The sequence below is a fragment of the Chlamydotis macqueenii genome, chromosome 2 (genome assembly GCF_036417535.1).
Source record: "Chlamydotis macqueenii isolate bChlMac1 chromosome 2, bChlMac1.mat, whole genome shotgun sequence".
NCBI lineage: Eukaryota > Metazoa > Chordata > Aves > Otidiformes > Otididae > Chlamydotis > Chlamydotis macqueenii.
In genome coordinates, this window is record NC_141557.1 from 137,426,927 (window position 1) to 137,442,016 (window position 15,090).

A 15,090-nucleotide genomic window follows, 5' to 3' on the forward strand; every position below is an offset into this window, starting at 1 on the left:
TTTACTTTCCTAAATTCAAAATGTATTAATTATCTAGCTTATGAAAATCAATGCTTCAATTTTACACATTTAGGTGTATTCTGCACTTCCTAGGAAAACATTAATACAAGATTGTTTTCAAGAGAGAACTCAATATTTTCAGAGATGTTGTATTTGCTTGATGTGGTTAGGAATTTTTAGCTATTTTTAGGAATTAATTCTAAATGTTAGATAGCACATTATGTGAATGAAGAGTTTTCTGCAAAATTTAAGATGCGCTAATCGGAGTATGTTAAAATGGGAATCTGATCATATGCTTACTACAGAACTTGTGTTTCACACATTCCAAAACAAAGCAAGCAATGAGGAGTGCAAACTGATGTTAAGAAATTAATATAGTGACAATTATAAATTAGGCATAAAATATGTAATAAGGAAAAGACTGTTAACATTACAGTTATGCAAATTAAATGTTTCTAATTCTCATCATATGTCTTTCATTTTAAAGGTTATTTGCCCTGATTCTGTGATTCAAGTGTCACAAGGTCTGACTTTAGCTGCTTTGACGTAATTTATTTGACAGCTCTGTGTGTTGTAAATATATAATGTCACAAGGAAAGGTATCTTCACTGTTGAATGAAAACATTAATGCGTCAATACTGTGTATGAATACTGTTTGACATTTACTAGCTACAAAAATAAAGTATACAGTATGCCTTGAAAATATGGCACTCCTATTTTTGGAAGATACTTTCTTTGTCTACAGAAAATAATGTCTCATAAATAAATGAACGAATGCAGTTCCAGAGTAGATGCTAAATGGTGCTTTCATCATTAAGATGGATTTTTAGTAAAGATCACATAATCTGTATGTTTCCATATGCTTTACAATGCATTTAGTTATTTTTTTCTTGTTTTAATTTTGTGTATTAGCATCTGCAACAATAAATTTATATGGAAATAAATTGGAATATGAGACAATTTACAAGTAGAAGGAGCAAAATGCCCTCATTATTTCAATACTTAGCAGCTTTTTTTTTTTTTACATTCTGTACTAACCAGTCTGTAATGAGATGTATTGCCTTCTTCAACCTCAGAATGTATTAAATCTTAATAATGAAAGAGGAGAAATTGCATTACATTCAGAAGTTTGACTTCCTCACAGTTCTTAGGGTAGTATGGCATCTGACAGACATTTTTACCTTTGCAAGAGATACAGAAATCTTGGGCCAATCTTTCCAATATTGCCTCTATGCATGCACAGTCTTTTGAATACGTCTTTTTTAAATGTCATTTGCAGCTACAGATGGTGCACCTCATATCCAATTTGCACATACTGATGGCATTACTTATATAAACTCTGTGGCTTACCCCAGCAGAGAAGAAATTATGGGTAAACCCTCCACCCTCCTAATAACTGTGATGGCATTAATGGAAAATAGATTGACATATCTTTAAAAATTTGACCTTGAAAGTAGTAGCTTAATTTTTCAAGCCTGGTAATTTATTGAAGCATTTGTCTCTACCAAAATTAAAGTAACTTCTACATTTTTTTTAATTTTACAGTGGCTTGCAAAAGAATAAACAATTTTCTGTACCATAAACTCCTAGTTGCTATACAGCTAAATATTCTTAATGATATTCTTAATGATAAAGGCTATTGTCTAGAGCTATGCTTCTCAGTTACACTCACACAATGGCAAGGAAACAATTTTGGAGTGAGATGGCTAAGCAACTTCATTATTTTCATTCCTGGAGCACAGAAGTCCAGGATCAGCTCTCACCAGGGACTTGAAAAGTCGCTTGGGAAGCAGCTCCTTCCCTAAGGGGAATCCTCTGGGTCTAGGGCACTTCAGGAGAGCATGACATACAAAAGCAGAGAAATGTCTGGTGTTTGGTTTTGTTTTGGTTTTTTTTTTTCAAATGTGTTTTCCAAGAATAAAGAGATCTTTTTTGCTGAGTACGTTTCAGGTGATTAAGGATTGAGGAGAACCGAGGGAATGGTTCGTAGTGCTGCACGTGTTGACATAGAAGTCCATGCTATCACTTTGACTGACTGGGTGATGGTAAATACTTTTTATCCCCATTGTGCTTTAACTGTGATGCTGTCACAGTTTAAAAATGTAGCCCAATCTTAGGAATTCTTAAAAGCTTCACAATGCTGAATGAAGCTGCACCCTGTACATTCACTTAAATCCCACAAAGTATGTCCCACTAATTGGATACACTGCCTTGCATTCCATTTGAGAGACAAAACTGTTTGATCTCATAATTGTTACTTACAATTTATAGTTGTAAGTTTTTGGTGAAGGTACTTTTTGCACATTTTTGGCTTCATTGAGTAAATTGCAGACTTTATATAAAGAAAACTATCAGCATATATGAGACTTAAGCTGCCATTTGTAGACCCAGGTAGTACAGTTAAAAATGTTTGCTGCTTGTCAGTTCAGGAAATGAGGTCTCTGTTAGTCCACAGGCAGAGTGCTGGAGTGTCACAGAGTGATGCATAACATCCCTTGAATTGCTTCAGATTTGTACCTCTTGCAGCTTCCAGTATTTTTTCATTAAACTGATAAAAAAGGTATGTGACTTCAGAAACAGAGGACTGGAAAGGACCTATTCCATCACTGGGTTGTATTTTCTGTGTGATCTGGTAACCATACTTTATAAACTCAAAGAATGATCTTTGAACTCATGATTGCTTGAGACATGACTTGTTATCTCAAACATTTGAAGCCTGAACAGGCTGTAGTAATTATAGCAACAATTCATTTGTGGCAGTCTACAGATGGAGAGAGTTTTCAGAAATGAAAAGTAGTATTACCCAAAAAGCAGTTGTAGATCTCCACCGTGAAGTACATCACAGACTTCTTTAGCAGGGCCTGTTGTGATAGGAGGAGGGGTAATGATTTCAAAATAGAGGGAGATGGGTTCAGACTAGATATAAGGAAAAAATTATTTCCAATGATTGTGGTGGAACACTGGCATAGGTTGCCCAGTGAGATGGTGGATGGCCTATCCCTGGAAACATTCAAGGCCAGGTTGGACGGGGCTCTGAGCAACCTGGTCTGGTTGGAGATGTCCCTGCTCCTTCCAGGGGGGTTGGACTGGATGACCTTTAAAGGTCCTTTCCAACCTGAACTGTTCTATGAGTCTATGACCTCCAGTCTCAATCACCTGCCCTATTCCTGACCGACTTTCATACACACATCTTCCTCATGCAGCCTCTTCAATCTGTAAACTGCTGGGACAGATTGTGAATATACCTATGAGATGGGGGAAACAAGATCCCTGTCTTTTGTTCTCCTGGAGAGAAGCAGGAAGGAGCAGATGATATTTGCTAATTCATTCTTGAGAATAAAGTAAGTGTCAGATCGCATCCATCCTGCATGTTCTCTATAACAAAGGGAGAAGTGCAGTGTCCTGTTTGTCCTGTAGTTTTGAGGAGGACTGTCCGTTTCTATACATCACACACCAAACACTGAACATCATGCCTGCCTTAGGATCCAGCTCCAGCTCGTCTGTGCTATCAGTGAACATTGGAGTATTTTGCTGTAATGTCTGTAGCTGATTTTCCATTCTGCCTCTGTGGACCCGCTGTGTCTACATCTCTATTAGTAAAGTCCTTCTAAAATATGTTTTAAAATAACATAATGACATTTCCTACCCAAGAGAGTTTAGTAGTCACAGAACTGGAATTGTTAATTGATACTCCAGTGTGGTTAGTTTACATCCCAGTATAAACTAATAATTTCAAACACTGAATTTCAAACACATTTTGCTTCAAGTTCTTTTCTCTCTTTGCTCTCTTTGTGACTGTTTTTAAATCTCTGGAACTTCTTTCCGTTCTGTTTTAGCTTGGTTCCTATAGCCAAATTCTTAATTCAGAGTATCTCCATAAAGGAAGACAAGTTTTGAAAGAATGAGAGCAATTCTAACCGATAAGAAAAAAAACCACTTTTTTTTGGTCTTGGAGTGTTTCCAGATTTGAAACAGGTTTTTGGAATATTACACTTGCAATCTGCAATTTGTGATAATTTTCATTTTATTTTCAGTAGTAAAATTGTGTTTAAATCTGCCAATCATAGCTGAGGTTCAGCGCTGACGTGACTCTACTGTTGCCCCCATTTAATGTCTCTCTGGTATGCCTCTTCTCTTCATTTCTCAATCCCATGAAACAGAGATGGTGACTTTCAGGTGACTTGTAATGCTCTGAAGACCAGGGTATGGCTTGCTTCTCTCCTTCCTCTCCCATCAGCAGATAGCCTGCTCCATCAACTGCGTAGCACAGGTGCTGGTGGTAGTAACCAACCTATACATGGAATGGTGCAGATGCAGAGCTGGAGACCCGGGCTAAGATGCTGGTGGCTGTGAGGCTGTGGTGCTGCAGCAGGACGACACTGAGTGGGCAGTGGGGTGTGGGAAGAGAGTATAGAGGGGAAGAAATCTCAAGGGAATGAAATTGTGTGATATTGTGTGTGGATGAAAAAGCTGAAGAGCACATGACGCAGCTGGAATGTCAGGCTGCATGAGGATTCTGGATGAAGGAAAGGTAGACCATAAAAACTTGAACCAATTGCTATTGACAGGTACTTGATAAGTATGCGAGATTATTCTCTTCAGAAGTGCAGTTTGTCTTGCACAAGGATAGTTTCCCCTCACTGCCATTGATCCTGCTAATGTGGTTTTATCAGCATTTAAATTACTTCATAGCAATAAAAGAAGAGAGTGAATTTTTTTTCTAGAGTAAGACTTCTTTTCCAGTCGAAATGCAGCATTTATAGGTTTTTCATCCATATAAGCATGAAGTACACATATAAGCAAGCTCACATCTGCCTCTTTTCAGCCTCACAGATGACACCTTTTCAGAGAGACAGGCAGTCCATAAGGAGGGACAGGTGTATCCTGAGCATCCATGTTATGGACAGTCATTGCAAACACTGCACTTAAAGCACTTTGATCATTTTTCTGTCGATGTCACCACTCAGAACCTTCACCAGGAACCAGCAGGTGTAGCGGCAGCTCTGCTCATGGCATGAGTCCGAGAAAATTTAGGATAGGCCTAGAAGTGTGTTAACCAAAAAAGAGAAAGGTAAAAGGGAAATGCTTTCACCCAAATGGTTAATTTGAAGCTAGGATAATAGTTTTAGAATAACCAGTCAGTTAGGACTAGTCAACTCCATCAGCACGAACGATGTTGATGGAGTTTCACGGGGACATGGCATCCTATATCTTGGCATGTGCACCAAGGTGTGGTCTGAGAGCTCAAACAGCATTCCCTGATCAATGAAACATACTGTGCCCAGGTCTGGGCTTCCCAGTAGAAGAGATACGGCCATATTGAAGTGAGTCCGGGAAAAGCCACAAAGCCAGGAGGAGGAGACACTGATAGAGTTAGAGCTGTTCAGTCTGGAGAAAATAAGGCACAGGGGGATCTCATCCATGTGTATAAATATCTGATGAAGGCAATAAAGGAGACAGAGTCAGATCCTTCTCAATAGTGCCCAGAAACAAGACAAGAAACAATAGGAACAAACTGAAGTACAGGAAACTTCACTCAGACATACTTTTAGTGTAAGGGTGGTCAAACACAGGTTGCTCAGAGAGGCCATGTAGTCTCCACCCTTGCAAATATTCAAAACTCAACTGAACATGGCCCTGAGCAACCTCCTCAGGGAGCTTGGACTAGAGACCTCCAGAGGTATCTTCCAATCTCAGCAACTCTCCGAGTCTGTGTGCCTGGGGGACCACAATGACTTTGGCCAGAAGGGTTTGTGCCCAGGAGCTCCACACTCATTTGGCTTCCCCAAGCACTAAAACAGAGTTAGCCCTTTTCCCAGACAGCCTGTTTCAGGCTTGAACTCTTTCTGGCATAGCTTTGGTGGAAGGTATCCTCACCCACTGATGGGCAGGGTAGTCTCCTGAAAGCAAAATGGTAGATTTGAATCTTATCAGCCTAAGAAGGAGATTGTTTCCATATGTCTTATCTTATATGTTAAAAATTGGCTATTGTGTTGAAAGAGCTGCCCTACCTTATGTCTGAAATGAGGACCATCACTATGTTTTGTTAGCTCTCTGCTGTCAAAGTGGTGGAAACACTGAAAGATCAAGGGGGAGCATCTTTACATTTCTGCAAAGAGTAAGGGAAGTGCCTTGCTGCTTGGCCTGGTCAGTGGTGGGACAACTCTGGTGGCACCAGAGCCTGGGTACTAGCTAAAAACAAACAAATTGTTCTAATGCTGCAGCACCTCCTAAAGTCAGCAGCAACTGCCAAAACCTTTACCAGGCATTGGAGGTGCTGCCGCTGCCTGTGCAGTTGTCCACAGAAATACTATTTGTTTTAGCAAGTATACTAGTAAAAAAAGAGTGATGTTTTATTCTATGATATGTAAAGTCTGTCTGCATCAGCAGTTTCTTCCCCATGGAAAACAGCAGGTAAGTTTTGATGAAAGTTAAGCTTAGGCTTTCCCCCCGCCCCCCACAATTTCCTGGCATTTGTAAATTTAAGATAGGTCCTTAATGTTATATTAACATAGATTTTTATGTGTCAATTAACAGATAAATTCATTATGAAAACTCATTTAGGAAAGGGCTGACACCAGGCAAAGCCTTGAGGCAGCTGTGGAGTGCTGGGATGCAACATCTGCTCCATCAAATTGCACTCACATGCTCTCCTTCCTTGGCTGTTCACTGCTGCTCCATGGCATCTCAAGCAGCTACTTACCTCCCCGGGACATACAAGTTCAGACACAGACCCACAAAGGCCAAATGTCTCCATTAATTCTCCCGGGCATAATCAGCTAAAGAAAGTTGTCAAGACACGCAACCCTTCAACATTGTGAAAGAAAAAAGTATGAACAAGCTACATGCCGTGTTGATTTGTCATGTGAGATTTTCTTTTGTTGATTTATTTACTCAGCATTGAATTTGACATCCAGCTGAAATACTGGATCTACCTTTGGAGACCACCTATTTTCTGTGTCATGAACCTCATTTAGTAATTTAGCTAATGTAAAAATGCCTTCCATTACTGGTGGTGGTGCTTCTTATGACATAACAGAAACTGACTCAGAAAGTAGCATATGCTGTTATCACCCATAATAGATCAGCCACATCTCAAAGATTGGAAGCCAAAATTACCATTTGGCATGTCTGTAAATTCAAATATACCGTCTGTCCCACGTTGAGAATTAATGGAATTTTATCTGTTTTATACATATATCAAAAGCTTTCCTTTCACTACTGCCATAAAAGATTTTTCATTTAGTATTTGTATTATAGTAATTCTCCATGGGTGTTTAATGTTGTTGCAGAGCTCATCAGGCTGCAATTTGTAAAACAGATCCCCTTCTGCCTCCCTGCAGATTGTTTCCTCCACATCAAGGTTCAGTGCTTCCAGAAACACAGAGCTGGGGAAAGGACCCTGAGAGGCTGTTCGACTGTCTCTCCATCCCAAGGCAGGACCCACTTAAACCATTCACCAATAGGTGTTTGTTAACAAAATTAAACTCAATACTGAAGTGTATATGTATATACCTATACACATCTCTCCATATATGTGTAGTGTATGTCAAAAATTCCTCCACGTGTTCTGGCATTATTTAACTTTCGTTTTAAAGAGCCTATAATTCAGAAAAGGACAATTACTGAGGAGGAACCTTATCTGCACACCTTTTGAACAGAAAACTCCTTGACAGCAGGTAGATTTTTGTGCACACACATGGCAGGGTCAGAGCTTTCATGGGTAGCTCATTTCTGTACCTGCAGTCATGGTGCATTTTCAGCCAGCACACAAACTCCTCTTGAGGGTATGTGGTGGGGTTTTTTTTCCCAGTGGAATTCATAGACTTTTTTTTCAAGCAGCCTCTGCCATTCAAGTGTGGTTTTTTTTTTTTTATGAAGACTTCTTTTCGACAGCTACAGTTTCTAAAAGGGACAAATTATGCGTCCAGTCCTGCAAGCCTGCCTGCAATGAACGCCTTTAGAAATCAGTGGAGCTTTCACATGGCAGATGGCTCCCTCGGATTGAGCTGTACATAATTTTGCGATATTTTAGCTGGGGATATTTTAGTGACTTTTTCCCTATGCATGACAGCATGATTTGCTGGCTGCTAGAAAATGTCATCAGACCCTTTCTCATTCCACAGTGAAACCTTTGGATTTTTTTTTTTAACAAGTAAAAATGTTTTCTTTCCCTGTTATACAGAACACTCCTGTCTAATGAAAAATATTTTGAGATAAAAACAGTGGAAGTAGAAGTGTAGAAGGGCAAAATAGCCATGTTATGTTTCAAAACAGACCTAAAGCCAAAAGCAAGGGGGAGAGATTTTTCTAAAAGCCTTTAAACAAATGTCCTACTATTGAAAATACTTCTGTCCCTTAAAATTCTTGCGGAGGACTCCCTCCTGATTTCCTTTGTGGTATCACCCAATTTCTCCTACAATGCAATAAATGCAAAAACACGATAAATTCCCCAAGTTGAGGTTTTTTGCATTCATTCAAAATGGCTAGTTGCTTAAGTGTAAATTCAAAAGTTACTGCAAATCAGTCCAGAGCCAGCCTGCCTCCTACAAAAACACAACAACAAAAAAATGTTAGTGCAAACCTGTCTCTGTTTTGCCAGCATTTATCTCGGTCTCAGAGACAATTAATTCATTATCCCTGGCCAGGCCTATATCTGCATGCAGAGATTGCAGTGGATTACTTTGCACAAGTTTCGTTGATAGATTTTGCAGTGTAGATACTTCTCTTTGAAGCTGGTCACACAAATGGTTAGTCATAAAAAGAAGTATTCTGACCAGTGACTACAGCGCTTAAAACAGACTTGCACACCCAGAGATGTTTAAGCTCCAGAGGCCTGTGAGTGGGTGAAGCAAAGGTTGTCCGGCTCCCTGGGCAGTCTATAGAATGTCATGGGGGGCCTATTCAGACAGTTTACATGTCCCAGCACAACATTCCTGTAGGATGTGTACATAGCTATGACTTACTCTCTCTGGCTAGAAAGATTGATTCTGCTGACAATTTTTTGAAGGTAGGTGTAATTCTAAGCATTTATGTCTGTATTATAGACAAAAATAGGTAGTCTGAATACATCTCACTCCTCCCTAGACTTGGAAGTCTGTAATATAATTTACAGCACACAAAAATACACAACCCTCTTTGTAGATTCTTCATTCTGATCTTGTGAATAATTATTGCTTCCAATGTTTCCACTTACTTTCATTAGGCATTCATTCTTCTTTGACCCTTCACTATAATGGGTATTCAACAAAACTAAAATTATTGTGACTTCCTCATTTCCTTCTTTATACAACAGCGTAATCAATAACATCTACTGATTTCTGGAGACAGGAACTACTAGTCAGCCTTCCTTGCCACTCTTGGCTGAATAGTTGCCTGGCTTTGCAAGGTGTAAGACATTGTAAATTACAGAAAAATAGTGCCTATCCTTAAAAATATGGTGATACAACAGTGATTTTAACAGCAGGATGTGTTGATTCATCATCCACATTCATTTTTCACATAATAAACACTTCAGGACTTGAGTCTAAGCTACTGACAAGGGGTTCTTTTGTTCAAAATAATTCTTAACCATTGGCTCAATGATACTGTGAGCCAGACACTGGATCAGAAAGGTCTGAAGGCTTGGGGGAGTATTCAGAATCCCACTTGAGATCTCCACGCAAATTTCATGTGCTGCCCTGCCTGAGCCTGGAAATACAGACGGGAAAAAACCTCCCCAAAAATCCAGTACTAGGCATGATATGGGATCAGTCTTTCCTTTGCGAGATGATACTGTATTAAACAGACAAGAGAAAGTTATAAGAAAGGAGAACAGATAACAAAGAAATTGCTCTGGCAGTGGAGTCATGAATGTTTTTTTTTTGCATCTGGTAATGAACACAGCCAGGGAGGAAGAGTGCTCGTTACTGCACCAGTGACAAGAAGTCAGTACGTGAAGAGTTAATAAGCCCACCATGTTTAGAAAATTAGGGAAATGGAACCTTGATGAAGCACTCTAAGGCATAACATGCAAAGCCATTTTTGCTAATCAAAGAGACATTGCAAACTTGGCTGACATTTGCTTTAATGAAAGACTTTCATTGTTGTCCAGCTCCTCCACAGAGTTCAAAACTGTGTAGCTGAACTCCAAATTGTCTAACATTTTGTGCTGAAAGACTGGATGTCTTTTGCCAACAGAGAAATCAATGGATTATGATTTCCCATTTTCCAAACTCTGTCCAGCCAGTGTGGGTGATCTCTTGCTTACATTCATAGACTTGTAGACCTAACTTAGCTCATGAGGATAAAAAGGGAATTAATTTTTGTTACAGGATGAGTACATCAGAATTAACATTCTTTGCTAATTACTGAACAACTAAAGTAATTCCCTCTATATGTTTCACTTCAAAATGCTCACTACTTCCTAAATACAAAACCACTGCTCTCCACATTTTAGAGGAACTTGTTTTTTGACATCTTAGCATATTATCATCTAAATAGTAACTTTTGCATACACATGTGCTAAGGAATACTCCAGCAATCTCTTAGTCTCCTTTTATGTTCAAAAAACTAAGCTACATATTGAATTATGACATCAAAACTGATATATCCATTAAAGATACTCTCTGCCAAGGGTTGTCAAAAAGTGTAGTGTAACTTACCTCAAAATTCAGTTCACAAAGGAGAGAAAATAGGGAATACATATTATCAGAGGTGACATTTTTCAGAATTGTCATAATTTTTATAATAATTTGTTTTGTGGAGCCACATCTGCAATAAAGGCAATGGCGCTGTCATCTCCAGTCTGGGATTTAAGGGGAGCTAGTCCTTGCAGTGGCAGAAAAGGCAGAGCATCCCTAAGACACTAGGGATCTTTTTGTTGGTCATCAAAAAATATCATCAAAGAAGTTCTGGATTCATGGATCGACACCTGAAGAACAGTTTATGTGCCTGAGATATTCCCTGCCCTGCCTAGAAGGTGGATTCTAACACTACCCAGCAGCATCATAAAACAGAAATGCTCAAAGAGAGGATAAATATGTCAGAACAAATTAATTCTTATCTTTCATTCTGAAAAAAAAAAAAATCTTTATTTTCATTCTTTTAGGATGGATTCGGGAGGGGAAAGAAGCTGTTTTGATGACTAAAACTCCCTTGTTCCAGCAGTTATATTGATTTGGTACCTAAAATAGGAAAGTAAAGTGCTTTTTGTCCACCAGTTACAGAAAATATATTTAGATTCTCCATTTGAATTTTTGTACCATTAATTAAAAGGATTAACATTCTTGAATTCTTTCAGTGAAACTTTCATGTTAATTGCAAAATCTTTTTTTTTGCAGGGGAAAATATTTTGATAGAAAATTGTAGTTTAACCTGATGTAGATGAGAATTAAATCCTTCCATGTTGGTGGAGAATAACAATGATGTAAATGAAATTGTAATCTATTGGGAAAAAGCGAGTTTAATTAATGGGAGGCAAGAGCCTCAGTGTTGTTGTGCTGAAAATCCTTAACATCATTCCAAAGGCTCAGTCTGAGTTGCATTTGATGTTTTAGCTGCTTACGAGAGCCAGATTTTAATTCAGAAGACAGAGCTGTCTTGACCAAAACTTCTGTGGTGTCGTGTTTCCAAGTTGTTACCGGTTCCAGGAGATGCTAACACAGCCAGATTGTGAAGGGCTGACACCTTCCAATACTTTGATGCTGTTCCATGAACATTAACTGAGATGAGATGATTTTATTTTTAGTTGTTACATATTCCAACCATAATAAGAAGGAAACCCAGTTAATTAATCCATGTATTTTATGGATGGACACTATTGAAAAAATATGAGTTTTAGTTAATAATTTCTATCTAAGTCTTACTAAAATTTGAACAACAGAAGTGTACAGATGCTCTGTTTCATTGACAATGAATTTGAAGTAGGCACAGCTATGCTTGGACACTATTTCCAAGAATGAAATAAAAAATAAAAATGCTTTTAATCCAACAACAGAAACAAAGTAATTTGGTTGCTCTGGCCATTTACACTAGATGCTTATAACAACAATATTTATTATACAATTAACGCATTATTATAAAATTATAATTAATATTATTGATTCAATTAATTTATTAATATTAAGTGGACTCATGTTTGAAAATGTTTACAAAAAGCTGTACTAAATCATAGAATCATAGAATGGTTAGAGCTGGAAGGGACCTTCAAAGGACATCCAGTCCAACCCCCCTGCAAGGAGGGGGGATCCCCAACTAGATCAGGTTGCTCAGAGCCTCATCCAGCCTGGCCTTGAAAGTTTCCAGGAATGGGGCATCCACCACCTCTCTGGGCAACCTGTTCCAGTGTTCTACAACCCTCGTTGTAAAAATTTTTTCCTAATATCCAATCTAAATCTACCTCCCTCTATCTTAAAACCATTACCCCTCGTCCTATCACAACAGGCCCTACTGAATAGCCTGTCCCCATCTTTCTTGTAGGCCCCCTTGAGGTACTGGAAGACCTCTATCAGGTCTCCCCGGAGCCTTCTCTTCTGCAGGCTGAACAGCCCCAACTCTCTCAGCCTGTCCTCATAAGAGAGGTGCTCCAGCCCTTTTATCATCTTTGTGGTCCTCCTCTGGACCTTCTCCAACTGGTCCATGTCCTTCTTATGCTGGGGGCTCCAGAACTGGACACAGTACTCCAGGTGGGGTCTCACCAGGGCAGAGTAGAGGGGCAGAATCACTTCCCTTGAGCTGCTGGCCATGCTCCTCTTGATGCAGCCCAGGATGCGGTTGGTCTTCTGGGCCGCAAGCGCACATTGGCTGCTCATGGTGAGCTTCTCGTCCACCAGCACTCCCAAGTCCTTCTCCTTAGGGCTGCTCTCAATCCATTCTCTGCCCAGCCTGTATTTGTGCCTGGGATTGCCACGACCCAGGTGCAGGACCTTGCACTTGGCCTGGTTGAACTTCATGAGGTTGGCACGGGCCCACCTCTCCAGCTTGTCAAGGTCCCTCTGGATGGCATCCCTCCCTTCCAGCGTGTCGACGGCACCACACAACTTGGTGTCGTCGGTGAACTTGCTGAGGGTGCACTCTATCCTGCTGTCCACGTCGCCGACAAAGATGTTGAACAGGGCCGGGCCCAACACAGACCCCTGAGGGACAGCACTCGTGACCGGTCTCCACATGGACATTGAGCCGTTAACCACCACTCTCTGAGTGCGGCCATCCAGCCAACTCCTTATCCACCGAGTGGTCCTTCCATCAAACCCATGTCTCTCTAGTTTAGAGAGAAGGATGTCGTGCGGGACAGTGTCAAAACCTTTTCATAAGTCCAGGTAGATGATATCCGTTGCTCGTCCCTTGTCCACTGATGCTGTTATCCCGTCATAGAAGGCCACCAAATTGGTCAGGCACGATCTGCCCTTGGTGAAGCCATGTTGGCTGTCACCAACCACCTCCTTGCTCTCCATGTGCCTTAGCATGGTTTCCAGGAGAATCTGCTCCATGACCTTGCCAGGCACAGAGGCACAGAGGTGAGGCTGACCTCTAAAACTGAATAACAAACTGTATGGGAATTTCACTGAACAATAAAACTTGTGTCTTGCTATCTAAGAGCAGCACTGCCTGAAAACAATTTTATAGAACAGCTTCCTGACAAAAACGCAGTTTCATTATTTTCAAAATATTTAATCTATTGATTTAGAGAAAATGTACCACGAAAAAAGGAAAACCAACTTTTATTACTTCAGTAATTGGTTTCATTTACTATCCTATTCAAATGAATTGAATATCGTATTATATGTAATTAACATTTTAATATAACATAAAATCTAAACAAAATATCTAACTAGAAACTCAGAATTTTTACAATCTTAAGCTGAGGGATTTTTTTGTTGTTAGAATGATGTTACTGAAGTCAGAATAAAATAACAGTAGATAGATTGCTAAAATAGATTGCTTCAATGAGCATTTATTAAAATTTTCTGGAATTCTTATTCCATGAGAAATTTTGGAATTTCAACTCACCATTTCAGTTAATTCAGAGCAGATAAAAAAGGAAAATACAAATCAAAATTGAATGGCACTGTACAATAAAATGAATTAAAAACTATGAAAAAGAAGATGGAAAATCTTGGTCTGTGAGGTTGCACTTACATACATAAGGACTGGCATTATTTATTATATTAACAAATCTGCATATGTGCATATATTAAATGAAAACAAGGATTTTGACATGACAGTTAAAATATTCAGGGGTTCATCCTCTGCCTTGCCTTACCTTGTAGTATATATTTGTAACTTTTACAAGGACACATAATTTGTAGCTATTCTTCACTTGATCCAAGCCACATAAGCAAGCGGATTACCATCAGTTCAAGTGAGTTTATACAGACTCTTTTCACTGGCAATGCACTGCTCCAGCACAATAACCTAACAAAGGCCCCACATAAAAGACTTTGTAGTGTATTTTTTGATACTTTGTATTATTTTGATCTACTTCAGTATACTTTGCATACCTTCTCCATGCTGATATAATTTGAGTTCTAACTACAGTGGACTTTGTATAAAACTATAGAGAAATCAAACAAGGAATTAGAGGAAAAAAAAAAGAAGAATCCCTTTTATACTTTCATTTGTGGTCAGTCACACTGTACACCCTCTCATTTCTTTTGAGATTTGTAGCCAAGAGCAGATCTACGGCCATCTGTTTTTAATCTCCTATTCAGGATGATAGTCTATGGATCAATGAACTCTAGCGAGAGTCTATAGAGAAACTGCAAATCTTTTTGGGATAATTTCCAGAGGATAATAATATTCACAAGAGACTTCTTTTGCCTTCCTTATCTGCAACTACAGTTTTTCATAAAAGAATGGTATCATAGCTGCCTGTTCCAACAATTGCTTCTGTCATGATGCATTATTGCCAGTGAGCTAAACAATTGAAGTCATAAATCTTTGAGCTTTGAACTATGCTACCACTGCCCAAAGGAGATTTTGTGAGACAGCAGTGAGCTAAAGAGAGTCAAGCAACTAAATGCAAGCGGGTAAAATGGGACAGACAAGCTTTCCTTCTAAAATATTGTTTGGATTTCCTTACAAGAAGAACATAACATGAAATGAAGTTCC